Below are 24,165 nucleotides of genomic sequence, written 5' to 3'. Positions count from 1 at the left end.
GATAACTCACTGCTCTCTATATTGATGTGTGCATAAGGCTACATGCTGTAAATGATGTGTGAAATAACCTTGGCATTTTGGGTGTCTTTGTTTTTCCAGATATAGCTGAGGTAGACGTGCTCATGTATCCCGTCCATGTCAACCTGCAGACTTTCTCCTACAGACACATCTGACTTTTACAAGGTGCGTTTAAATGCCTTTTTTGTTTTTGCATGTGTGTCGCAAATCTGCAGTGTGCTTGTGTCTAGTCAAAGTAAATGTAAATCCCCTGCAGAGCAGTGACATTAGAAAAGGTAAAGCAAATCAGACTCGCAGCTCAGGAGCAATGAAGGCTAATTTAGTTTTAGGAGAAATCGGAAACATTTTTGGGAGTGCTTAAACTTTGTTTCGATGATTCCTTTGTAAAACTGAGAATGCACAGTGACAAGAAAAGGATTTGCAATGATAATATTTATTTATTTATTTTTGGCTCCATATTCATACTGTGTGACAGATTGAAGCTGCAAAGCTGTGTTTGCGTTGGCTAGACTAAGGAGCGCTTCTGCCCAGAGGGTTTATCAGGGAGAGAAAATATTGACCGCGAACAGTTGCACTTTGGTGGTGTTATTGCTTTTCACACTTGTGTGATACAGACAGCAGTCGCCAAGTACAACAATTGTAAACCCGCAGCCATATCGACGGTCGCATTGCTCTTCTGTACAGGACAACATATTCCACTTGTGGTGTTTACATTTTAGTTTATTTCACTGGAGTGCTTTTTGCAGATAGATGGTGTAAGATTACAGGAACCTGGTAAAAAGAAAAGGAAGTACTTATTGTTTAGGTGAAATGCAAAAACCCAAAGTGGCCTCTTAATTTGATTCTGAAATATGAATGCAAAACAACGTGACAAGACAAATCTGTGTTTGTGCACATGTGGTGTGATTTTTCATTAATATATACTGGGATTTCACTTGTTAAATCAGCTGTGTTTACTTCCTTATTATTATTATTATTCCTTACTGGCTAGTGCACAATTGAAGTTTATCACCTCAGTTTTAGAGTAGCATCGAGCTATTAGCTATCTCCACAGGTGTGCATGATTCTCTGAATGAGATACCGATGTTACTATGATTATATGACACTGATAAGTTTATTGGTACTGTAACAATGTGTACTCTACAATAAAAAAGCCAAACTGTTGCACCTAATTCTTGTCTTTTTAAGTGATATAATAACTGATATATGTACATATGCTATTACTAAATCTGAGAACCATTTAATGCCAAAAATTCATTAAACAAAGGCATTTTAACCCATTAATCATTCTTTAATTCTTTGTTATTAATTCTTTAATAACAAATCATGCTTCTTAATTGTGTGGCACCTCACATGCAGTATCAACATTGCTCGTTATACTTCAGAAAATGAAAAGCAAATTTAAATAGACAGATGTTAAATACGATATGAAAACATGTTACCACAAAATTTAGCATATTGTAAAATTAAAAAAAAGTATTATAAAATCTGACAAATTACTTTCCAGAAAACTGAAGAAGGATCTCCTAACCACTTCCTCAAGCTTATCTGGGGAAATGTTGAGCCAGTGGGGCCAGAGTCTACCATGGGTCCTGCTACCAGTAGGACATGCCCAGTCAGAACACCTTACCCAGGAAAAGCCCACTTCGGCTGCCTCCTTTCGATGTGTAGCAGCGGCTCTACTCTGTGCTCCACCCAAACGACTGAACTCCTCTTTATATCGCTAAGGGAAAGCCCATCCACCTTTCAGATAAAGCTTGTTTATGATGGTTGTCTCCGAAATCTAATGTTTAGCCTTTAATTGAAGTAGTGATAATAGTGTTAACAAAAAGGCCCCGTTGAGATTAAAGGATTCATGGCGTTTCTCAACAGTGATGCTCCATCTGGTGGCAGATGGCTGCATAAGATGAGAACACAATTATTTACCTGCCTTGGGTATCAATAAAAATGCAAAACAATTAGATTAAACGACTACTATGTCTCGTACCAACTACAATATATATATATATATATATATATATATATATATATATATATATATATATATATATATATATATATATATATATATATATATATATATATATATTAGGGGTGCAACGATACACAAAATTCACGGTTCGGTTCGGTTCGGTTCAGTTCGATACTTTGGTGTCACGGTTCGATATTTTTTCGATACAAAAAAATGTTCATGCATTTTTAATTTGTCATTTATTAAAATTATAAATATATATTTTAACTCAAAAGTACAGTTTTTAAATTTAACCCTAACCCTTGTGCGTGTTTTTCATTTTGACAGCGAATGCGCACCTGCGGACCACTTATGTGCAGCCCTGGTCATTTAGCTCATCATATTGCAGCCACAGAAATTCTTTTGTCCATGAAACCATAAAGCTGCACTTTCTTTTTGCCTTATAGTCTGATTTGTCATAACTTCTCCGTTTTGTGGTAAGCTTTTCTTTGGCTGTCACTTCTTCACCCTGACCTGTCTTATTTGGCTCAGCAGAACTGAAATGCTTTCACACACGCACTCACATAAGCTCAGCGATTCTCTGCGCGATCAACCTCTCACATGTTTAAGCTGCGGGAGATTTCACTTGTCATGTTTGCATAGTAAGCTAACGATTAATAAGACGATGTCAGAGGAATTGGTGCGCAAATTATCATCACTCACAGATCAGTGCTGTCGCTCTCTATACACAGTTTGCACGATTGCAAAGTGAAAGCAAAAAAACAAGCGCAAATTCAAACGCGACTTCAATATGTCACATATTGACAGCGGCTCACCGATGCCAATGACATAATTACCCAGCTACATTTCTGAAAGAATGCAAAAGCATTGACATATATTTTTCCTTCCTACAATAGCCCGACGGGCAGGGAAGAGATAGATTTTGGTAGCCCGACTGAAAAAATCGCTAGCTCCGGGACGTCGGGCTAGCGATATTGCGAGCCCTGTATCTGATTGAGGAATCACTCATCTTTGGAAAAGAGAGTTTATTACAGAGAAATGTCTCTTTCCAAAATAAAAGCTATACTATCCGCTTCTTCTGGGCTATATTCTCAGCAGCATAAGGAGAATCATGTGCTAACAGCTGTCTAAATGACTCGGCTAAAGTTAGTAGCATGCTTGTTGTTTTGGTCTTTGCACTAGGATGATGTCGGCGTAAATGTGCAGTCATATTCGTTGTGTTCCCACTAGTGCTTTCAGGTTAATCTCGTTGAAATGACCTTAACGCCACAACACGGCAAATCTCCGTTAACGAGCTACCGTCGATCGCTGCGGCATGGGGCTAGACGGCCAACACGTTAACGAGCTAACTGCGCTAACACACTAGTTCACACCAATGTAATTGAGCATTGCATGGCACATCCAACATACTGTTTTACTTTAGTCCATGACTCGCTTACCTTCAGGGTCATACGTCACATGAAAACCAAAATAATTCTAAACGCCAGATCTGAATGAGGTTCAATTTGCCTGTTGCAAGGAGAGCTTAACTTCTGTCTCGCTAGCTTGCCCTGCGCTCTTCCTTCTGACGATGCTGTCTGTGTTGAGCGCTCAGTGGATCTGCGCTCGACAGTGCAGCCTAGGCGGAGTAGTCGAACACAGATTCACTGAGCGCTCAACACAGACAGCATCGTCAGAAGGAAAATTGATAAAATAAATTACAAATGTTGTATTGTTCGATACATATGCGTACCGAACCGAAAGCACTGTATCGAACGGTTCAATATCGATACGAATATCGTTGCACCCCTAATATATATATATACTAGGGGTGCAACGATACACAAAATTCACGGTTCGGTTCAGTTCGATACTTTGGTGTCACGGTTCGATATATTTTCGATACAAAAAAAAATGTTCATACCTTTTTAATTTGTCATTTATTAAAATTATAAATATATATTTTAACTCAAATGTACAGTTTTTAAATTTAATGTTGCTGAAACAAAAAAGTAATAAAAAAATAAATATATCTTAGGGCTCGCAAAATGTCAAAATCCTCGGTAGCCCTTCGGGCAGGGACTCTTCAGTTTTTGGTAGCCCAAAATAAATTTAAGTAGCCCGAATAAAAAAGAGAGCAATATTTTGATTGATGCTTTGTTTCCTGTTTTGTTTCCGTTACAATATTATACATTAAAGTATAATATTGTAACGGAAACAAAACATTAATCAAAAAATTGTTGATAAACAAATTACAACATTGTATAAAAATTACAATCATCAACTCAAATACTTGGTTCTAATTGAACAGAAATTTCTATGAACTTGTAAGAACTGTGTAGGACATGAATCCGTCTGTGTCAGATCCTGAATTTGAAATTTCCACTGAAGTCACAGGTAAGAGGCAAGTGGAACCAAGATCTAGGCCATTTGCTTTTTGAAGTTTGCAAAGACTGCTAAATTTTGCCATTGGTAGTTCACTCTTTGCAACATAGTACGCTGTTTTAAACTGATTTTCAGGTTTATTTTTAGTATGTTATTTGCAATTGGTGTTTTCAGATATTGCAGACTGAGCAATAATGCATTTCTTGCATTTCTCATGGGTTCTAATGGGGGCCTTTCTTAATGACTGGTCCCAGTAACAAAGGCACTTGTCGACTCAGAAATCGAGAGAAAACCAACAACACACCCGGCAGAACATTATGTTATTTACACGGATGCACATAGGTGGTCCGCATGTGCGCATTCGCTGTCAAAATAAAAGACGCGCACCAGATAAGAAGTTGCAACGCGTGTTTGCGTCCATATAAAAAGCACTGTTTTTGTCCGCTAGAGTGGGATTTTCACGGCACATTCCGCACCACATCTCTGTGCGTTCATCATTTGTTTGAAGCCAGCTCACCTCCTGCAACCACTTTTTCGAGAATACGTGCTTCTTTTGTGGTTCGGACTCCTTCTGACATTTCTTTGGAGGTAGAGGAACACCAAAGTGCTTAAAGGAGCTTCTTCGACATCTTTAAGAGTTTTAAACAAATGTCTGTCCTCCTCCAGAAAATCTTATGTATGCAAACACGCGTTGCAACTTCATATCTTGTGCGCGTTTTTTTTTTCTTTATTTTGACAGCGAATGCGCACCTGCGGACCACTTATGTGCAGCCCCGGTTATATAGCTCGTCATATTGCAGCCACAGAAATTCTTTTGTCCATGAAACCATAAAGCTGCACTTTCTTTTTGCCTTATTGCCTGATTTGTCATAACTTTTCCGTTTTGTGGTAAACTTTTCTTTGGCTGTCACTTCTTCACCCTGACCTGTCTTATTTGGCTCAGCAGAACTAAAATATATATCCTGCTGCTTTTACACACGCACTCACATAAGCTCAGCGATTCTCTGCGCGATCAACCTCTCACATGTTTAAGCTTGCTGCGGGAGATTTCACTTGTCATGTTTGCATAGTAAGCTAACGATTGATAAGACGATGTCAGAGGAATTGGTGCACAAATTATCATCACTCACAGATCAGTACTGTCGCTCTCTATACACAGTTCGCGCGATTGCAAAGTGAAAGCAAAAAACAAGCGCAAATTCAAACGCGATTTCAATATGTCACATATTGACAGTGGCTCACCGATGCCAATGACATAATTACCCAGCTACATTTCCGAAAGAATGCAAAAGCATTTACATATATTTTTCCTTCCTACGATAGGCTGACGGGCAGGGAAGAGATAGATTTTGGTAGCCCGACTGGAAAAATCGCTAGCCCCGGGACGTCGGGCTAGAGATTTTGCGAGCCCTGTATCTGATTGAGGAATCACTCATCTTTGGAAAAGAGACTTTATTACAGAGAAATGGCTCTTTCCAAAATAAAAGCTATACTATCCGCTTCTTCTGGGCCCCGTGCGTGGGGCTAGACGGCTAACACGTTAACGAGCTAACTGCGCTAACACACTAGTTCCCACCCATGTAATTGAGCATTGCGTGGCACATCCAACATACTGTTTTACTTTTGTCCATGACGCGCTTACCTTCAGGGTCATACGTCACATGAAAACCAAAATAGTTCCAAACGCCAGATCTGAATGAGGGTAGGGGAGGTTCAATTTGCCATGTTGCAAGGAGAGCTTAACTGCTGTCTCGCTAGCTTCCCCTGCGCTCAGTGAATCTGCGTTCGACTACTCCGCCTAGGCTGCACTGTCGAGCGCAGATCCACTGAGCGCTCAACACAGACAGCATCATCAGAAGGAAAGTTGATAAAATAAATTTAAAATTTTGTATTGTTTGATACATATGCGTACCGAACCGAAAGCACTGTATCGAACGGTTCAATATCGATACAAGTATTGTTGCACCCCTAATATATATATATATATATATATACGTGTATCACTGTACTGTATGTGCCACAGTTTGAGTAAACTGTTGTTGCTGTTGTTGCTTTGCTAACCTATAACATTTTTAAGTGGCGCTCTCCAGAAAATGAGGCATTTGACATTCTGAAATGGCAGGGACTTCAAATAGCTTAAATCAAGGATTGAGGTGATCCTCCACATTCTCATCTGTTGAAATGGCATACCAGTGTGGGTGTACATTAAACATTCATGCAAACAGCTGTTTCTTCTACAGGACAGCATGGCACAGAGCATAGCTTAGATTTCAAATCAGGCAAGTCTAGAAGAGCTGGGTTTGAAGAATATCACATGCAGTGTCGTGTATGAGGACAGGAAATTAACATATGCTTGGCTCTACTATCAGCAAAAGAAACACATTTTTTGAAACTGGCTGCAGGAATCCATAAATTTCCTGCAGGAAAGAAAATTGTGTTTACAATAGAGTTTGGTAAAACTGACTCAAATTTGCTAAAACAGACCAATTAAGCAACAGTCTACTTTATGATCCTCGGTGATTCTGATCTGAAACCACTGAATAAGTGAAACGTATTCATGGAAACACACATCATAGAGCCCAAATAAGTTATTTTCACAGAACACATTGCAATAACATTTTAATTCATGTTAAATTGATGCAACATGGTCACAGACAGCTTGAAAGGATGCCATAATTTCAATGCATTTCCAACACGTTTCAGCTGACATTTTAAGGATGTTTCACAATAGATGCAGTGATAATGAATGCTAGTTCTAGGCAGCTATGTTGTGAGTGTTAGGTATGAGGTACACATTCACAGCAAATGCATTGCTATCATCATGCCTTCTCTTTCTTGTGCCCACATGCACCCTTACTCTCATGATTACTCTCATATTTGTTCAGTTTTCTGTCTCTGCGTGAAATATCTGCATCAGTAGCGCTAAAATCCAAACACAGCAAAGATGAAAGCACAAGGTGTGTGTTTACTTTTCCATATGTCTGCAATCTACTCTTCGTACCTCCCAAATGATCTTTAAAAGTGTACCATAGGTCACAAGCCTGATCTCTTCACAGGAGCTTTGCAGTGACCATTTGAATAGCACTGTGACAGACAGATTACCAATTTACAGCCCACACAAAACCAGCACACCAGTAAATCAAAGTGCAGCTCTGTAATGACAAACACACACAAAGAAAATACAGCTGGCTCCTGTTGAACATTATCTCCTTTCCCCCTTCTTCATCTTTAAAATTATACTGAGTGTGAAAAAAGATTGAGAATGTTAGTGACTAAAACAAAAAAGACATTGTCACCTATTACCATAAAGTCACACCTCACTCTAAACCACCCGCCATGCCAAATAATATGATGGCAAGCCATTCCTGCTGCATAGTGCAGGAATAAGCAAATTATCCGCTTTAGAAATAACAGCTGGTTGTGTTTTTTCTAATGGTGAGTCTCCATCACTGCCCGTCACTCCTCATTCATCAGCAGCTGTTAGCCATCACGCTCACCCTTCTGCTGGAGTGCAGTTTTTTATTGGCACATATCAGTTTGGATAAATGCATCATAACACAAACATTAAGGTGGATGAGGACAATTTCTGCACAAGTAGTTTGCAGAAACATGGCTACCTAGTCCGTTTCTAATAACAGTTGATCAACTGAACAAAGTAGCTGTTTCTGATGAGGTTATGAGTAGAAGGAACGGTATTGATTCCAGCTTTTGAAATTACATGTCTTTGTTAGAACGTTTTTATGCATGCTGAACCACCAGACATATTAGAAACCCTTAATGTTTGTTAAGCTTTTCATTTTCTAATTAAATTTGAACCCCACCAGGAGAATTCATAGCTTAGACATATAACATGCTTTCATTGCAAATTAAAATTGCCTCTAAATCTTAACATTCCCTTTTTCAGCTGAGTGAAAGTTACTCTTGAAAGCTATTTCTTTTTTCTTGCTTCTAATAGAGTTTTGTGAACTATTGTTCACTGACTATACTTAAATGTCTAATTTTTAGTGTCAGTTACTCACACCCCATGACTTCTGTCTTAACATATTTTCCACATTCATCACTCACAAAGACAGAAATTCATCATAAGAGGAGACAAACACATTTTTACATCATTTGCAACCTCATAGTCTCCTAATGATTGTGATAACATCTTAACAAGATTTGCTACTTTCTTACTTCAGTGTGTCTTAACTGCAGGAGACGGCCTTTTATCAAGGTTATTTAGTTTCATTTTAGAAAAATAATTTAACAATATCCGTAAGTGTTAAAGTTAACGCATTAAAGTGTGGATTTTTCTTGGAGGTGCACATCAGAGATGTGTAAAGCTTGCCCCTAGATTGTTGGAATGGCGCTATCTTTAGCGTACACCCACATATTTTTCTGCATGCTGGTAACCCTCTCAGCCTTCTTCATTTCTCTCAGCTCGGTGTGAGAAGAGACTTGACAAGTCAACCCCATATGAATCTTGATTCCCACCAATGCTCGTTGACTTATGGTAGCATCTTGCCCCAGTGTCAGGAAAAAGGAGAGGAGAAACAGAGCGAAGGAGTGAAGACTATGAGCTTAATGTAGATCTGTCATCAGCTGGCTGCAGATCAAAAGAGCAGCATTGGCAGGCGGAGCACAGAATCCACCGGAACCTCCTCTCTATGCCAAGCTTCAGCTTCTCTGAGGTAGACTAGCACAGAGGGGCCTGGCTCCAGGCGAGGCGTGTGCATATCTGCTTTCATTGTGTTTATGTATGTGTATTTTAGGAGGTGGAGAGGTGTGGGCACATGCACGCTGTCTCAAGGCAAGGATCTGGCACTGTGAAAATGTTACCGAAATCCCAGAAACACACTAGAAAAAAGGAAGAAACATGAAGAGAATGGAGAAAGTGTGATGAGCAGACGCATTTGCTCTGGGAGGTGTGGGATTTGGAGACTATGAAAGGCTGAACCGTTCTCACAGAGTGGGAGATTGGGAGAAATAAAAACAATGGCACAAAGACAGAGAGATGCAGGCTGTTTTAGGCTATACAGTGTACAAGTGTTAAGTGGATTCAAGGACGTATCTAAATTTCAGCCTTCAGAGGGTTGCAAGTGATTTCTTGCTTTCAACTATTGATATAAGAAATATCTTTGAATTCGCCGGTTCACTGTGCACTTCAGCGTGTCATTTTAAAATCAGACAAACCAGCAGATACGTTTTCTGTCTGGATGACCAAATTGATTTCAAATATTTAATCATTTGTTCATTAGCCAACTCTCAAATGCAATTTCTGTAACATAATACCAATTTGATACATCATCATGCTTCAGTTTTGCTGTGAGTGAAATGGCAAGGGGTATTTCAATTCAGTGCTTGAGTATTGCATATTGTGCTCATAGTGATCCTCAAAGCAAAACAGTGTGTAATTATGTCTTTCAACAAATGGATCCATTCTCATAAATTTAGAATTAATTCATTAAAAATACATAAGAGTGGATTTGCGGTTTGCGGACTACGCCATGTTCCCCCACCATATTGGAATACAGTGGATACAATAGGTCTTTCTTTCGACTAATCAAATTTTATGTGAGTGGCTAGAGACCAGCCACATATTAATAACATTAAAGATTGAGAAGAAGAGAAGTCATAGGAGCCGTGGAGGAACATTTCAATTTGTGTCTGCAGGAACGGAAAGAAACAATGCCAGCAGCAATAAAATCCTCTTCCTTCTCACCTCAACCCTCATTTCCTGATCTGAAGTGAGGGCTTTAAACAACAACTACAGCAAGTTATAAGCTAAACATTACGAAATTATAAGCATTATAAGCTAACATTATGCCAGCTAATGGTAGGCTTGAAGTCACACTTTCCATCTGATAAACCGTTTGATTACTTTCTCACATAGCATAGTTCATTCATTTAGTGTCAAAGTCAAACAAAGTTACATTCACTTCAAAGACAGTTTCACTAACAGCGGCTAACAGAGGCTGATAATAGCAAAAACAGCCGTCTTACTGACAGAAAACTTCAGCATATCCTCAGCTACTCACCTCACTATCGCTGTCATCATTTAGAAAAGAGGTAAACATTGGACTGACATCTTTCCACAGACAGGGAAAAACGCTGGAGCGAATGTAGATCTGGATCCAGTCTTCGGCTGCAGCTATCGGTTATTTTAGTTATCGAGTCTTTTGTTGATTATTCCATCGATTAATTGAGTAATCGAATAAGAAATACATTGGTCTTATTAATGAGCAATAATAAATATTCAAAAGAGTTTAAAGGCAGAAAACATCTGTAAAAAAAACAACTCAACCCTTTGAATGTGTGTTATGTGCTATATTAAATTTTAATGAAAACATTTTCTCAACATAATCTCAAGGACAGTAAAAGGTCAAATAAAATATAAGCAATCCAAACTAAGGCAGAAAACATTTACCTTTACTCTGACGTTAATAGGAGGGAAAACAAGTTCTGACAGTGTTTTTTTCTCCTGGATGAGGTAGATTGGTGTGTGTTCATGTTTATGAGTTTTTGTGCATGTTTTAGTGTGTAAGTGAATAAGTGAGTTTGTATCTGTAAGCCTTTCAAAGATAATGTGGTGGCTACAATGAAGAAAAGTGAGGATATCAGCATTCTGAAGTTTGCCCTGTGCTTTGATGCAAAGTTTTTGTGTAGCTGAAGACATAAAATTATGATAGTGTAAATGCTAATGAATATTAATAATAATTCAATGTCTAATTTAACAACTTACTAGCAACAAGTTGTCCGTAGCTCATAATTACTGGCCCATTTACAATATTATTGGTTTGTGAAAAAGGTTTTTCACACACAATTTGTATTATGTCAATTTCAATCTGAAAAAGTTTACAAAAGCCTTGTAATTAACTCATTCACTGCCATTGACGTCTATAGACGTCAATTGAAAAACTTACGTTGACTGCCATTGACGTCTATAGACGTCAATTACGTTTTTCAATGGGAGGGGCTAGAATACATTTTATTTTTTCATATATTTGTAAATAAATTGTTTTGATAAAACATAACCTTTCTCAGTGTTATTTCTGTTTTATAGAAGTGAAAAACTATTTTATATGTTAGAGGTGTCACAAAGCAAGAAATATTAGCACTTTTCTGCTTGAAATGTATTTTTCACAAAAAGCTCGTTTTCTCCCTTTTTTTGGTCAAAACAGGCATTTTTGGTGGAACCCACCTCTCTTCTACAGCTGATTACTAAAGAATGGAAAATGGTAGAAACAAGATTTTTTTTTTGGATGAAAGAAGAGAGTCTGTTCTTCATTTTGGTAGGTTCAGCGTTTATATGATCATAACACACAGTTTTCTGTGGCTCGTCAAAAATGAGTAAAAATGCTCAAAAACCCTGGCAGTGGGGAGTTACCTGATTTGAAAATGGCTGGCAGTGAATGAGTTAATAGGGTCTAGTACACCCCGTGGCCCCTTTAGACTCACCCCTGTTTGTTGCAGGTATCGCTTCCATGTAAAATAGGACGGCTACCGTGAGCCTTCAGCAAGCTGTATAATTTAAACATGGTGTTAAACAGTAATCTGTATAGTTGAATACAAATTCTGCCTTACTGCTGATTTTTTTGCTAACACAAACAGCGGTGGATGAAGCAGCTACAAAGTTCAGTTTTCTTCACGCTAGTGTTAGTTGATCAGGTGCTTTGATGAATGGCTCCCACTGGCTTTTTCCCAGTAAAGGTTTTAATGGCGATTTACAGGAACAGCTCTTTTGTTTTTAAACGCTAGACAAAAGTTTTCTTTCACTCTATCTGAGCTCACCATCTCGGTAACACATCCACCTCTTTATGTGTTTTTAGTTGCAAATTTAGGTGAAGCACTCGTGTTTACATCAAAGCAAAACGGCCACCAGTGGAAGAATAATGCATTTCATTTGGGAGGGGTGAGAAAAAATAACTCATTTGGCTGCTAGAGATGTCTAGTGGTGAAAAATTTACACGTTATAACTTTAAAAACAAAACGTTGGAATATTGTATTGTGAATTTGACTGAAAACAGGCTAATAAAAAACTAAAAGAACTTCCAGTAAGGTTTGTGTCTTACCTGTGAGTTTCTTCTTTATTATAGCAAGGAGGAATTGGATTATCTCAGGACTTCTACAACTGTCTTAATGTGAGATTTTGCAGAAAGTTGAACAAGTAAGGATGGAGTAAAATGGCAACAATTGAAATACCTAATTTCCAATATACACCTTTAATAATGATTACTTCAAATGAATATTTTTTATGATTTTCACACTGAAATATCTCAGAAAACATTTCATTTCAGAAAAAACTTACAGGTAAAACGAAACTTTTTAAGGCAATTTGTGAAAATTACAGAAAATCACTTTTCATTAACACTTAAGACATTTTTTCTGTCTATTGATAATATTTTGACTTATCCAGTTAAAGGAGGACATTTCCAAACTTCTCTCAGCAGATAAATGTAATTTTCAACAATCAGCAAAATGAAGCTAGAATTCTCAATCTGGCTTTTATTCATGGCCAGATTTCCGTTCTGCTCAAATGTAGACAAATGCTGCCTAATTTCCAAAAGAATGTTATCAGTTGAGGGTTCGAGTTAATGTTTGCTGTTGGCAATTTTCTGTTTTATTATTCCATGCAATGTGCATCTGTAAACTGAGCAAATAATCTGCAGGGATTTGAGCTCTTTTGTTGATAACGTAGATGTGCAGGTTAGGCAAATTACTACTGTAAGCAGCAGATACTAAAAGGGGAGAATCTGTGACAACAAAGATGTGTGAGCAGCACACTGTGTACATGTTTATCTCTGTAGCCTGAAGAGTTTTTAAAGAGTTGGTTGCTGAAATCACAGCTTGTCCTTACCAATCTTGCCCCAAAGTGTTAGTGTAAAGGTGCAACAAAGGAAGTGTGTGCGAGGGAAAATGCAGACATTTGTTTTTTAAAGTGTGTGTATGTGCGTTTGTGTGTGTGTGTGTGTGTGTGTGTGTGTGTGTGTGAGACTCGTGTGTTCTGACGTTTACTCGAACTCAATGTCAAACCTATTTCCAAACCACTGATTCAGCTGGTTGTGGAGATATACAGTGGTGCTGCCAGTGCTAACCTTTAGAGATTACGGTGACATTAAAAGCTGCATATGGCGAGTGGTGAGACCCAACCACTCGGCACCTCATCTGATGCAAATGTCCTCTCTCACCTCTATCAGCAAAAGTAATTATGGCAAACCACTGTGACATCTCAGGCTGCACAAAAGAGGGGAAGTGTACCTAGTATAGGTCACAGAAATACACCCGTCTCGCTGGGTAAGGAGGTGACAATTATCTTTCCATGTGGAGAGGATAGAGGTGTGGAGGGAGGAGCTCTTTAGCCCTCCAACTCCATCATTTCTCAAACGGAAGTATCTTTTGTGCCATCAGCCTCGAAGAACTCTGTTGAGAAACTGACACTGATGCTAACATGCTCGGGGCTAAGAAGCTGCATCTGTATATTTGTACTTTCCCTCTTGGTTACTGGGGTTCATTATGTTGCCAACAAATGTATTAGGTTTAGATTTTATAATACATTTTTTTTTCAGTCACCACACAAATATGAAAATGGAAAGCACTCTGGCAGTGTCTCTGCTGCAGTAATCAAATGTTGAAAAAGTGTCTGAGCAGAACAAACGTGCATGTGGACATATCCATATGCAGCGACTTATCCATAAGAGAGAGAGAAAAAAGGAGGAGAAGAAAACAAGCTTATTAGATTTGCTGTTTTCTTTGCCTCACTTGTATCTGCTTTCTTTGGTATTGTATTTTCTCTTCAGCTTTTATTTGTGATAGAAAGTGTAAGTGGGCTTTTAAATCGAACATATTCAGACAAACAAAGCATTTATTTGTAAAATAGGCCACCTTTTCAATAGCTTCGGGCATCTTTTTGAGAAACCAATCTAAAAACAGGGTAAACATTTGCAGCATTTACTCATGTAAATTGTACTTTTTGAAAATCTTTCGTGTTTAAGCTGTGTGATAAATAGATAACAGATAAAACTGCACATTTTCCATGCTTGAAGCAGCCGTAATCCTCTTGAAAGGTTTTTTTGTTTTGTTTTGTTTTTTTGTTTTCCCCCCCTCCAGTTATCATGTTTGTGTTGCTTGTGTGTTTTTTGTTGGAGTGCTTTATCAAGCAGAGGGGTTCTACAGCCCCGCCGCTGACCTTACGGTTCAGAGTCAGTGGGCTGTGGTGGCCCAGAGTGGCTTACGCTAACCTCTAACCCCCTGGCAGTCGCTGCTGGCTTTGCCAAACAAGTCAGCTGGGCTTTGTGCCCGAAAGATCCGACCTGTGTAAGTGTCATCTGCCCCTGTGGCGAGATCCCCTGCACCTGAGGGTGAGCCTCACCACATTATCCAATTCACTCGTGAGACAAGGTGGCATGGTACTTTACAAGGCTAGCCTGTTCAGCCAGTAAATGTAAGTATAAATATATTATTTTTTAGTCATAGCTACATTTAAATTAGTTAATGTTAATGTAAATGCACCCAGGATATATCATCTTTTAGTCCAATGAAATTGTGGAGAACTATTACATGTCTGCATTTATTTCAACCTCCTCTATAAACTTAGGACTCCTGCATTTATGCAGATTATACCTAAACTATCCTAGTGCTGGAAAATACTGTAAGCTTTGGTTTTCTGCCACTGGCTTTATGCAAAAAGTTTTGTAACCACAGTGTCGTCACCCATTGGTATATGGACTATAATCTTTAAGCATGAAATTGCAAATTTTGTGTGATTTATCTTGGGCTTTTCATTTGTTTGTTTTTATTTATTTATTATTTTTTTAAATCTGAGGTTTCAAGTGGCAGGGGAAATGGAGAAACTGAGAGCAAACTATGTTCAAATTTTCAATCACACTGTTGCCATGTCCTTAATTATACACGGTTTTATTGTGCTGTTATATTTTAAATCAAACCAGAATTTACAAAATGAACACTGTGCTGTAATAAACAAGACTCATCATTTTATTTTTCCATAGCTGTCAGTCGCTTATGAAAGCCCGTTTCCACCACTTGAAAACAAAAACAAAAAAATCATGTATCCATAACTCGAAATCTTGACTTATTAACTCAAAATTTCAACTAATTAACTCGAAATTTCGAGTTAGCCCTGCCAATCAGTAATCTACGTGAATGAGGTCACTTTCTTGTTACCCTGAAGCATATGGCGCAGAGTAACGCGCACTCAAAACCAGATCACAACAAATTGGCTCTTTCGCGAGTACATTGGCTGATAGTAACGCCATGTGATTCAGCTAATAATACAAGGATTTCATAATTTTTGAAGCCACGCTGAAAATACTCAGCAAACTGTGCATTCATGACTGGATGTAATACAGGTAGCTTAGCTGTAGCATTTGTAGCTGAGGGCTTCAGCTTCCGGGTAACAAGGAAATGATGTTATTCACGTAGATTACTGATTGGCAGCGCTAACTCGAAATTTCAAGTTTTCAAGTTTCAAGTTGCTTTAATAAGTTGAAATTTTGAGAAAATAACTCGAGATTTCAGGAAAATAACTCGAAATCTCGAGTTATGGATCCTTTTTTTTTGTGGCGGAAACGGGCTTCCATAGTCGCTTGTGAAATCAACTTTAGCAGCAATAATTTTAACTAATCCTTTTCTGTGAGACTTTGTGGCATCTCTGCCACTCTGCTTTTACGCCATTGCACCAGTTCATTGAGATTTGCACACATTCATTTATGCACGTCTGTCTTTTTTTTTTTTTTTTTTCCTTTTTTTTTTCTTTTTCCTTTTTTTCTTTTCTTTTTTTTCTTCTTTTTTTCTCTTTTTTTTCTCTTTTTTTTCTTTTTTTTCCTTTTTTTTCCCTTTTTTTTTTCTCTTTTTTTTTTTTCCCTTTTTTTTTTTCCGCCTGTCCCATTTGGTTCTTTAGCCATCCGAATTGTTGTCTGAAGACCAACAAGGATACCCAATGGATTTACTTTGCCAAATGGATCATCGTGGCATTGCCGTATTGGTCCATTTGGTCGATCTTTGTTTTTATTATTTATTATATTTTATTTTCAGATGTTACAGACGGGACAGACATGAGTGAGAGATAGGAAAGGGAGAAAGAAAGAGGAAGGAAAGGAAAAACAGAAGGGGAGAGGGACAGTGAGAAAGGGGGGAAGAAAAAAAAATCTCCTGGATCACCTGTTGAGAGAAGAATAGAAAACAAGCAAAAAAAGACAAAAAAACCCCAAAGCAACATACTAAACACAACACCATCGCATTAATCTAGCTAAGTGTAAACAGCAGTAAATACTAAATATTCAATGTTGTTGTGCAGCATGCAGGACAGATGTGCTTCGAAGTAGCAGCCAAGAAAGGTGTAATTTGGGTCTACGAGCAGTGAACACCCGTGTGCATACCTGTGTGGATCAGCGCGCTTGTATTCCAAAGGTTTCTCCATGTAACGATCTGCTAGGGAGTGTGGGGGGGCCACAGCCCCGTCCTCCAGGGTGTGAAGCAGGTATGGAGGAGATCAAAACTCCAGACATCCAGAGGCCCCCAGAACACAAGAAACCATGGAAGACCAACAGAGGGGCAGCCGCGCCACTGTTCCAGTAAGAGCTGAGGAGAGTCCCAGATGAGGGCTCACTCAGCAGCCGCACGTCTGTCTTAAAGTCCTGCCACGGTATTTCTGTCGAGTTGAGGTCTGGACTTTGACTTGGCCGTTGCAACAGCTTGATCCCTTTATTTTAGCCATTCTGTTGTAGATTTGCTGCTGCGTTTGTTGTTGTTGATCTGTTTAAATAACTCAGACATGTATTCAGTTTAATTGTCACTAAGCCAATTTAGACCAAGCTTTAGCTTTGAAACTGACTGATGACTTCAGACTGATTAAGCATAACTGAAGAGTTCATGGTTGTGTCTGCAAAACAAGCCCAAATCATCACCTCTCCAAAACTGTGCTGGATAGTCGATATGAGGCGTTCGTGCTAACTGGGTGTTTGATTTTTTCACCAAATTGTCTAAAGGACATCGTTGCAACAGTATTGTGGTTTGTTCAGTTTAAATTGGCAAGCATGGCAAATCTAGACCATGCTGCTGTTTTTCTAAGAGAAAAGTGCTAAGATGCACCTGAATGCTCCATACAAGAAAAATTCCAAAAGTTCTGTACTGATAGGTGGAAACCAGCTGATGATTGGTTTATCAAATGCATTCAATTAGCAGCATCTGGCTGCTACTCTTAATTCCTACAGAAGCAGTAAGGGTGCAGTTAGTTTTCACAGACGTGCACAGAGTCCTGTGAAAACTTTCTTTTTCACATGACTGTATATAGTATACTACAGCCATTTTCCTCCAATTCACATTGTTCTCTTTTTTTGGTAATTATATTAGTTGCATCATAGTTCTGCAATTTCATAAATGCAGTAAAAATATAATAAAATATTGTAAAAGTGCAAAGCACCAAATAATCATAAATAGCTCACTGCATAAAAAGATTTTTATTTTTATGTCTTAGTATAATTTATACTTAATAAGTTCTTTATTGGCAAAAGGAGAAAAAGTGTACGATCTTATTTTTTAACAACTAAGTCGTTTTTGCTTTATGCAGGGACTATGTTTCAAAACTTTTCTGCTTTTTCTCTTGCAGAATTACAATATGCAAAATGTTAATAAATGAAAAAGAAAAATAGTTTTATCAAGTCAAATAAAAGTTTACTTCACTAGTGTTTTTTTGATTTGTTCTGCATGATTTGCCCCATCTAAGAATAATTTGTTCAAGCTGGATATGGAAAGTTACACATTTGAAACCGCAGTTAATGCAGAGGCTCCCTGATAATAGATTGTGGTTAATCCGGTGTACTGTTGTGTAGAGTAAACACATATTTCTCATGTTCGGGTTGTCGGTTCCAAGTAAAACACTTGCCATATTAATTTTGACTGTGTTGGAAGAGTGGGGGCGTTCAGGCAGTCTGTCCAATTAGTTATTGCACTGAGTGAGGAAAAGCATCACATTCATTATGTGAAAATATGGCCACCATGAAGGAGCCTCTTGAATTGTAATGAAGGAGGTCCCTTGATAGCCATGAATTCACCAATTAAGGTTCTCATATAACGTTCAAATTATGTGCATTTTAACGACTAGTTTTGCCACGGAAACACTTGCGTTTTCCTTTGGTTTCAAGGAGCTTTCCTGCTCGCAATTGTACAAGTAATTAGAATAATTAAAGCTTTTGATGTTCCGCATAGAATGTGACGCATGACAATATAGAGAAAATGCAAAAAAGTTGTAATTAATTTTAAAGCTTTGTGCTCCTGTTCTCTCCCAGTAAAGCAGCTCTTATTGTCTGAGATCCCATTTTCATTCAGTGAAACAATTCTTATTAGTTGGGGAGAAAATGGCAGCTTCATTTTCCAGAATTAACAACTTTGTCTCTTTCACATGTCAACTCAATAGCTGAAGTAACTCTATTAGAGGAATCCAAAGTAAATTGCTTTTCTTTAAACTTTTTTTTCTTCTGGGAATGTTTTATTTTTCTTATCTATTTATTTTTTTCTGAACACACACTTATTTCTCCCACTCAGGCCCTCTTGATATGTGGTTATATCATAAACACAGTCTGACCCCACTATTTCGCTGCTGACAGCAGAACAAAGCATAAAGTTTAGCTGTGAAACATCCAGTGCCAACCACAGGTTTCGCTACATGTTTTTTAACTCAGTTTTGTCCCTGATATGTCCTTATTTCCATGCTTTGTAACGTGATGGCTATTTTAAAGCAAGAAATAACATCTTCCTGAGATCAGCTGAACGCATGGGCCTACATCATGTATGCGTGATATATGTGTGAGAAAGAAAGAGACAGCAGAAAGAGGCAGGAGAGCTCCCTCTCTGAGTTTTTATCATCCTTAAGTATACCAAAATGAGTCTTGGGGAAAAACGAAGCTGTGTGTCTTTTGAAGAATTAATAAGCCTGTCTCATTTGAATGTGTGTAGCGTCTCGGACAGTGTGTGGAAGCCCCAGTTCCACACTTTCCTGACAGCGCCTTTGATGAGCACTGATAACGTACAACGACTCCCAGGGAGTGAGGCATCCAACAATGGGGGTAGAGTCAGTGGAGGCTGGCTGCGCTGATCCTGACTGAGCTTTATTATCTGGCCTCTCTCCAGCTAAGTAGTGCATTAGGTATTCCCGAGACAAAGTATTTGGTACAGAGTGTGTGCCCATTGTTCTCTGCTTCTACTCAAGGAAATCTCTTACTCTCACAGAGGTCATTGGTTTCCTCACCTGATGGGTGCTGTCTCTTTATCACATGGGTATTTGTTAAATCCTCTTTGTGTAGCATTGCATCCTTAGCATTGTTTGGGTTTGTCTTGAAGCTTTTTTGCAATTTGAAGAAAAAAAAGTCAAATTTTCAAAACAGAATCTACTTTGACATGAATTTAATTGGATGGCTTTTGCAATTTAAAGGGTGTTTTGGCACACTGTGTAGATTCAGAGGCCCTCTCCGTTATCTATTCATTTCCAAATTATAGTTCACATCCAGTGTTGAGTTTTCCCACTTGTCATGTCATGTCTATTTAGTGTCACATTAATGTGGTTTGAGGAAGGGTGTGATTAGTGCTATTGTGATAAAAGCTACCATCCAGAAAATTTCATAAAGCGCGATGAGTCAGAGGCCCAGAAATGGGTTTCGGCAAACAAAATGAGTGGGCAGAGGTGCCACTGAAGCAGGTACATAACTATGAGCCCTTGCCAAGTAATTTTCTACTCTGTGACTCATAACCTACAGGAAATGACAAAAAGCATTATCTGCCTTTGTTGGGGACAATTTTGTGATTATGGGGTTGATAGGTACATTTTGCCATTTGATAGCAGACACATCTGCTCATTTTAGCTCTAGTTTGGCCAGCTCTTTTTGCACCAGCTTCACCCCCCAAAAGTGCCCCTCCATCCTTTCATCCTTACATGTTTGTTACTCTAATTACTGCTTTCTGTGTTTAGAGCATGATAAAGTAGCCAGAGGAGAAGATTCAGCTTAAAAGTTTTGAAAAGCACAATTTCTTTGATGTGAGGCTCTCGGTGAAGCTGCACTGATGGAGTTTGTGCATCTCCAGTGTGTTTATCTGTATTTACTGTACATGTGGCTAGCTATATAATTTGGGCGGTTTTAATATTTATGTGTTCTGACTTCCATATAGTCTTTGATGAGCTGTGACGATAAGCAACAACGATTTGATCCAGTTTGGAAAAGCTAGAAGATGTGCTTGTGTGTACATAAGAAAACACATTCATTGAGTACATCTGCTCAAGTTTCTTCATCTATGTATCTGAACTCCACCAGGTTCTGGCAAAAATACTAATGAAAGCAGTGGGGTATTTTCCCAAGGTCAATTAAAGTATATCTGCATTTAATTTACTGATGCAGCCAGACTCTAAATATGATCATTTCTGAGATGGTTCGCTGCATACATTTCAACCTCACCTGAAACATACTTGTTACATCAAAATGAAAATTTGACAAGGAGCCCTGGGCAAAGCTAGCCTGTGACCCTGTTTTAATATGTTGCCTCGGGCAATTTCTCTGCTGCAATAACATTCACTCACACTGGTAACTTGACAGGTGATGTGAAGGCCAAGGAAAAAAATGCAATCTACCCGCAGAATGCTGGGAACCATCCATAGGAGAAGGACAGTACATATAAATAAGCCTTGAGGGACATTTTTAAAGAACTAAACTTTCTAATTGACCAGAAGAGGGGAAAAGTTTCCTGTCTGGCCAGATACTTTAACATAAAGCTGAAGTGAGTGGCACTTGTTGGTGGCAAGGTTATTATAATAAAGTAAAGTAAAAACTTACTTTATTTTAGTTGACTAAAAATCATTTTAGTCAACTAAAATATGTTAATAAACTATCTGAAATCATTTTGTGAACTTGGAAAACGAACTAAAGTAAAATCAAAATGTAGAGGAAATATCCTTTTTAGTTTTAGTATCAGTTAGTTTGGTAAACACTAAATTACAACTTGCCTTGATGAAGCGTTGACTGAGATGTTTATTGGGACTCTGGGTGTCTAAAAGACTGATTTCAAGAAGTTGTGTTTTATTTGAATATTATGTGAATACTTATGCAGATTTTTCTAAATCTGTCCTCTGATATATTTCCTCAGGACAATAATAATTAAAAACTCTAAACCTAACAATGAAAGAAAACTAAAACTAAACATTTTCAAACAATAAAAACAAAACTGAAAAAAAGGAAAACAAACTCTGGGAACTAACTGAATTGAAACTGAATTAAAAACAAAAATTCACAAATTAAAAACAAATACAAAACTATGACTATGTAATAACTCTTGCTTACTTGCTTAAAGTAATCACGCCATTCCACAACTTGATAACCAGGAAGTTGTTATCATGTAAATGAAAATAACATAACCAAAGGCCTGGATAATGGGAAACAGCAAGTAGGCTTAAATGAAAGTGAGCCATAAGCAGGATATTGACATGAAGAGCAAAATTGGAATTGATTTGTGGGGAAAATGGGGTTGCCTTCTTCTAGAAGCAGCAGCTCCTATGAATTCCTAATCCAGCAGAACCGGGCTCCCATTTCTCTCACAGACAGTCCTGCAATCTGTAGGAGATTGGAAGCTTGACAAGCCAACCTGTATTAAGATTCAACCCCTCTGCGATGTTGGCAGACCACAGGTCTGACAGGAGTCTTGTAAACAGGCAGCTCACCAGCGGGCATCTGGGTACAGAACATTTAAAACTTAAAAAAAGAAGGGAAAAAAAGAAAATCTGTCCATATAACTCATCAGCAACACATATTTGCTCTGAGCTGTTTTACTTTGCTGTGTTTAAATGCGGTTTTCTGTTTTGCTGATGAATATTTTTTAATAATACACATTGAGAAAGACTCAGTGGAAAGACTGTTCTACTGCTTTGTGTCAACATCTTGCAGAGACACGGGCCCTGCTACTCAGCGGAAAGTTGTTTTTTAATCCCTCGTCCCCTACAGTGTTAATTGGGCAGCAGGTCCACAACAACAGACAGAACTCCCACCGCAGGAGCTTTAGTGCAAGGCTGCAGGGAGGCAGTGAAATCTAAACTGAAGTGACACTGAGTGACTGGGCCATGGGGAAGGGAAAATGAGCTTTTCCTGGAGAAAGGGGAAATCTTTGAATAGGCAGATTGACAGGTTGAGCAGTCGGAGGAGATGGAAAGCACTTGTTGCTGCTCAGATGCACCGAGAGGTCAGATGCCAGGGTTGACAGCTTTGCCGGAGTGGCGGCCGTTTTCCATGTGACATTCTTGTCAAATGTTTGGCTGCTGGATCTCTCACAACAAACACAGCGGTAAGCTGACGGTTAATCTAATTTCAGCGGCCACAATCATGCGCGTGGCCTCAGGGGGTTGTTTTGCCTCGATAAGATGTTAGAGGGGATGTAGACAGAAGTCTCGGCTGTGCTGTGTGCTTGGCGGTGGTTTGTTTGAGAGGAAACCTTTAAAGTGATACGAGGAAGTATATATCAAAATGAAAAATTCACCTGTTATTGCTCCTGTGTGTCAGACTGCGTTGATACGACAGAGAAAATTGCTTTTATCATGGAAACACCACAAGCAATACAGTGCAGGGAACAAAGAAAAATCATGACATATGTCACTTAGAAGAGAATAAAGAAAACCGCTGTCAGTGCTAGTGGCAAGCTGCACTCAGAGGAGGTGTCGGGTACGACTCCAGTGTGTAAGAAAGGACTCTTTAAACTAGGAGATGGGATTTAAAAGCAAAAAATCCCACATTAAAGTGCGTTTTGTGGTTTGTGAAAAGACAAATTAATTTTTTCCTGACTGTTTGTCAGTAACCCAGCAACATCAGTCAGTACTGTTGTATCTAACAATGGATCAAAAAAAAATATCCTCCATTAGAAAATCAGAGAAAATCACTAAGAGACATTTCCGCATTTTGATGTCAATACTTAACTAAAACTTTACTAGGTACACAAACACAACAGTCAGCCACATCATTAAACCTATTGACATGGCACTGCCCTGGCTTCCCCAGCAGGCTATTGCACCAAAAATGAGAGAAAAACTACTCAAGAACATCATGAAGAACATGACAAAGTGCACAGGGCTCTGTCTCAGCCTCCAACCCCCCCACTAATTTAACCTCTGCTGGAATCATGAGAGCACAGAAATGCCACCCCCGCAAGACCAAAACCATCAGTCGGAGAAGGGTTGATGACACAACAGAGACCCAGACAATATTAGACTGGTGGTTTTTGTTGCGGCTCGTTTGTGTGTGTATTGGAGCCATGTGTCTGCTAGCTTGTTTTAGAGCTACAGGGAGTGCAGAATTATTAGGCAAATGAGTATTTTGTCCACATCATCCTCTTCATGCATGTTGTCTTACTCCAAGCTGTATAGGCTCGAAAGCCTACTACCAATTAAGCATATTAGGTGATGTGCATCTCTGTAATGAGAAGGGGTGTGGTCTAATGACATCAACACCCTATATCAGGTGTGCATAATTATTAGGCAACTTCCTTTCCTTTGGCAAAATGGGTCAAAAGAAGGACTTGACAGGCTCAGAAAAGTCAAAAATAGTGAGATATCTTGCAGAGGGATGCAGCAGTCTCAAAATTGCAAAGCTTCTGAAGCGTGATCATCCAACAATCAAGCATTTCATTCAAAATAGTCAACAGGGTCGCAAGAAGCGTGTGGAAAAACCAAGGCGCAAAATAACTGCCCATGAACTGAGAAAAGTCAAGCGTGCAGCTGCCAAGATGCCACTTGCCACCAGTTTGGTCATATTTCAGAGCTGCAACATCACTGGAGTGCCCAAAAGCAC

At 38.7% G+C, this 24,165-nt stretch overlaps 1 protein-coding gene across 1 annotated transcript in view; it reads left to right on the top strand.

Moving 5' to 3' along the window:
• mgat4c (mgat4 family member C) overlaps positions 1–24,165 on the top strand; it is a 106,372-nt gene that overhangs the window by 44,784 nt on the left and 37,423 nt on the right. Inside the window, exon 3 of the mRNA XM_085411134.1 lies at positions 100–183. The gene's annotated coding sequence lies outside the window, so the exon portion shown is untranslated. The remainder of the gene's footprint in view (positions 1–99; positions 184–24,165) is intronic.

Source organism: Rhamphochromis longiceps, linkage group LG7, assembly GCF_057381845.1.
Source record: "Rhamphochromis longiceps isolate RC_006_pf linkage group LG7, R_longiceps_female_GT1.1, whole genome shotgun sequence".
NCBI lineage: Eukaryota > Metazoa > Chordata > Actinopteri > Cichliformes > Cichlidae > Rhamphochromis > Rhamphochromis longiceps.
The sequence above is the reverse complement of the archived record's forward strand: the minus strand, read 5'-3'. Positions and strand labels throughout refer to the sequence as shown.